At 45.1% G+C, this 4,630-nt stretch overlaps 1 protein-coding gene across 2 annotated transcripts in view; it reads left to right on the top strand.

Moving 5' to 3' along the window:
* The window catches only part of NEMF (nuclear export mediator factor), a 230,716-nt gene that overhangs the window by 158,976 nt on the left and 67,110 nt on the right, over window positions 1-4,630 (top strand). For both annotated transcript variants that reach the window (XM_010842245.1, XM_010842244.1), the window contains exon 3: window positions 1,517-1,737. The gene's annotated coding sequence lies outside the window, so the exon portion shown is untranslated. The remainder of the gene's footprint in view (window positions 1-1,516; window positions 1,738-4,630) is intronic.

Raw genomic sequence — 4,630 nt, 5'->3', positions numbered from 1 at the left:
GACACGACTGAGCGACTTCACTTTCACTTTTCACTTTCATGCATTGGAGAAGGAAATGGCAACCCACTCCAGTGTTCTTGCCTGGAGAATCCCAGGGACGGCGGAGCCTGGTTGGCTGCCGTCTATGGGGTCGCACAGAGTCGGACAGGACTGAAGCGACTTAGCAGCAGCAGCAGCAACCTAGTCTTGCTCCTAAAAGACTTCAGGTCGCCAAATACTAATTCTTGCACAGTCTACTCCAATACTAGATTTTCTCCCCCAACAATAACGGGCAATGAACGGACGGCTCCCCCACCTCTCTTCAACAGTGAAAGTTAAGCTGGCCTCCAGCACTTCTGCGGACCCCAACCCCCGCTACTATGGATCACATTCCTTGGTACAGCGAAGACACCTCCTAAATGCTTGCTGTGGACAATGGTAGATTTAGGGACAGAAGGTCCGGTTCCTTCGTAAATAACTTCTTCACAGAGTGCAGCACGTGTTTAAGATCTGCTGAAGAAAGGGAAAGCTGAGGGACCGAGCACTGCATTTCCTTTTGTGCTACCTGCGTGTCCGAACACAACACCTATGAGCATTAAGAGCCAACCGACCAACTTTTCTTAAACGAAAATACAATTGCTGCTGCTGCTGCTAAGTCGCTTTAGTCGTGTCCGACTCTGTGCGACCCCAAAGACGGCAACCCACCAGGCTCCGCCGTCCTTGGGATTCTCCAGGCAAGAACACTGGAGTGGGCTGCCATTTCCTTCTCCAGAAAATACAGTAGTCCAAGCAAAACACCAGGAGCCGAAGCTGGAACAAGAAAAGGTGCGAGTTCCAAGCTCGCAAACAGACCAGGGCGAGACGATATCTCCGCCCCATGACGTCACATGTCCTCAGCCTCCCGGCCCACCCTGCGCCGGGCGTGTCTTATGCCTGGCAGGGCTTCTGCTTCGCCCCGCCCCCAGATGACGTCACAAGACCGCAACCTCTAGTATCTCTCTGCCGAGACTTTTCATCGCCGGGCGCGGTGGCGCGCGCCTGTAGTCCCAGCTACTCGGGAGGCTGAGGCTGGAGGATCGCTTGAGCTCAGGAGTTCTGGGCTGCAGTGCGCTATGCCGATCGGGTGTCCGCACTAAGTTCGGCATCAATATGGTGACCTCCCGGGAGCGGGGGACCACCAGGTTGCCTAAGGAGGGGTGAACCGGCCCAGGTCGGAAACGGAGCAGGTCAAAACTCCCGTGCTGATCAGTAGTGGGATCGCGCCTGTGAATAGCCACTGTACTCCAGCCTGGGCAACATAGCGAGACCCCGTCTCTTTTGTTTATTTATCATCGCCCTGATTTAAGGGAACCTAAATTTTCTGTACAACTAACGGATTCAAATTTTGTGTAAACAACAAACGTTTACCTTTTTCCAGATACTTTTTACGTGTTCAGTAGTTCACTAATGTGTGCATTAAAAACAGACGAGATATAACTGGCCTTTATTACTGGCTCACTCTTTAACACTTGTCTCCTATTTTATGTCTCCTTTACAGTTAAAACTCACTGGTTAACTAGGATATTCGAGGGATTGCACCTACCTCATCACTGACCCCTACTGGAGAATCAGCAGAACGTCTTTGCGAAAAGCTGTTATCACCCTCGAAACCAACAGGGGTTGCTCGTTTCCTCACAACCTATTGGAGAAAATGGTTGCTCCGCGTCAGTGGAAAAAATGCACCTCCGAGGCCAGATTTCCTATATTCTTCCCGTGACGGTTAGGTTTGCTAATTTTTATCGCCGTTTCCCTTAGTTAACCGACCTCTCCTCCCCACCCTCCTGCCACTGGATGTCACCTCATTCACCACTAGACTATCAAGGTTTTTGCTTTTAAAGGTTTCTGGCGAAGTATCTAGCCCTTTTGCCAAGCCTTACTTAGTGCGGGTTTACAGGTAGGGCTGACCTTCCAAATACTCCCTCTTTTTAGGGGAACAAGCAAACCTATAAGAGGAACCCAGACGTTCCTGTTATAACCAAGGTAACCGGAACAATGTGGAAAAATGCTGTCAGCCTGTCTCACCTTCTCGGATTGCCCACAGCTAACCTTAGATGGTTTAAAATTCAACATTTAAAAAACGAAGATCATGGCATCCGGTCCCATCGTTTCATGGCAAATAGATGGGGCGGGGGAGGGGTGTGGGAAAGGAAACAGTGGCAGATTTTATTTTCTTGGGCTCCAAAATCACTGCAGATGGTGACTGCAGCCATGAAATTAAAAGACTCTTGCTCCTTGGAAGAAAAGCTGTGGCGAACCTAGACAGCGTATTAAAAAGCAGAGATGTATATAGTCAAAGCTATGGTTTTTCCAAGTAGTCATGTATGGATGTGAGGGTTGAACCATAAAGAAGGCTGAGCACCGAAGAACTGAAGCTTTCAAAATGTGCTGCTGGAGAAGACTCTTGAGAGTCCCTTGGACTGCAAGGAGATCAAACCAGTCAATCCTGAAGGAAATCAACCCCAAATATTCTTTGAAAGGACTGATGCTGAAGCTGAAGCTCCAGTACTTTGGCCACTTGATGCGAAGAGCCTTCTCATTGAAAAAGACCCTGATGCTGGGAAAGATTGAGGGCAGGAGGAGAAGGGGGCGACAGAGGATGAGTTGATTGGATGGCATCACTAACTCAATGGACATGAGTTTGAGGAAACTCCTGGAGATAGTGAAGGACAGAGAAGCCTGTGTGCTGCAGTCCATGGGATCACAAAGAGTCAGACAGTACTTAGCAACTGAACAACCACCTTAGAGATGGAATTGAAGTGCAGGGAACTTCGAGCACTATATGGGGATGGATCTGGAACTCAATTGGTTAGAGCAATGCCTCAGAGCCCTCCACTGAGCTATGTAGAGCAAGTGTTGTATCTTTGTTTCGTTTTTAAAAGAAATAAGTGAATAAGGTATGAAAGAAGAGACTCTTTAAAATTGTCAGAAGTTTTTGGTGGTCTGTAATAGTAATTTTATCTTTATGAAAGAACTGTCTTAGAGCTTCCCCTTTTAAATTTAGGCATTTTAGGGACAGAACTTCTCAGTTTTGTGGAACTGAGGTGTGGTAGGTAGGATAATGCCCCACAAAAAAGTGAACTTCCTGATGTTATTTTATGAGTTCATGGAATGAACTTCCTCTATGTTATTTTATGAGGTAAGATATTTCACACATGTGAGTAACTTAAAAATTTTGAGATGGAGAGACTATTCTGGATTATACCTTTGGGCCCAATGTAATTACAAGGATTATTACAATTATATATAAAGGAGGAAGGAAGATCAGAGTCAGAGAGATGTGAACTGGAAGCAGAGATTGGAGTCATGCAGGGTCACCAACCAAGGAATGTGAACAGCCTCTGGAAACTACAGCCCTGCTGACCTGTTTGGGACTTCTGACTTTCAGAACTGTCAGATAAAAAAGTTGTGTTGGTTAAGCCACTCAATTTGTGGTAATTTGTTACAGCAGCAATAGAAAGCAAATAGAAGGTCAGTCTGTACCTGAAAAAACTTGTGAGGTCAGAAAGGAATCATTCCAGTATCTGTCTTCTTTAAAATGCTTGTACTTTTTGTTTAAAAAACTTTTCACGTTCAATAAGTTTTCAGGGTTAATCTTTTTCTAAGGGGTGTGTGTGTGTGTATCTTTCTTTAAAGCATAATATTTTAACAGTCCATCCATTTATTCATCTATCCATTCATTTATCCATCTATCCATTTTTTAAAAGTTTACATGCCAAATATTTACCAGACCCTAGGTAATTAGGTACTAGATACTGATACTACATAATCAGAAATAGGACAGACAAGCCATTGCCTTTGTAGAGCTTCAGGTCTAATGAAAGGTGGGGCAGGGGTCAACGTGCTCAGTCACTCAGTTGTGTACAACTCTTTACAACCCCATGAAATATAGTCCACCGTGGTCCTCTGTCCATGGGCTTTTACAAGCGAGGCAGGGAGGGGGGAGGGGTAACAGTAATTTAAAAATAGGCCCTTTTTAAAGTGATTTGGGTTCTTATGATCCCTGCCAAAAATATCTAATTCATTCAGTTCAGTTCAGTTCATTTCAGTCGCTCAGTCGTGTCTGACTGTTATTGATATTTCTCCCGGCAATCTTGATTACAGCTTGTGCTTCTTCCAGTCCAGTGTTTCTCATGATGTACTCTGCATAGAAGTTAAATAAGCAGGGTGACAATATACAGCCTTGATGAACTCCTTTTCCTATTTGGAATCAGTCTGTTTTCCATGTCCAGTTCTAACTGTTGCTTCCTGACCTGCATACAGATTTCTTAAGAGGCAGGTCAGGTGGTCTGGTATTCCCATCTCTTTCAGAATTTTCCAGAGTTTATTGTGATCCACACAGTCAAAGGCTTTGGCATAGTCAATAAAGCAGAAATAGATGTTTTTCTGGAACTGTCTTGCTTTTTCGATGATCCAGTGGATGTTGGAAATTTGGTCTCTGGTTCCTCTGCCTTTTCTAAAACCAGCTTGAACATCTGGAAGTTCACAGTTCACGTATTGCTGAAGCCTGGCTTGGAGAATTTTGAGCATTACTTTACTAGCATGTGAGATGAGTGCAATTGTGTGGTAGTTTGAGCATTCTTTGGCATTGCCTTTCTTTGGGATTGGAATGAAA

Source organism: Bison bison, unplaced genomic scaffold (genome assembly GCF_000754665.1).
Source record: "Bison bison bison isolate TAMUID 2011002044 unplaced genomic scaffold, Bison_UMD1.0 scf7180017864174, whole genome shotgun sequence".
NCBI lineage: Eukaryota > Metazoa > Chordata > Mammalia > Artiodactyla > Bovidae > Bison > Bison bison.
This window is presented reverse-complemented; position numbering and strand designations above follow the sequence as displayed.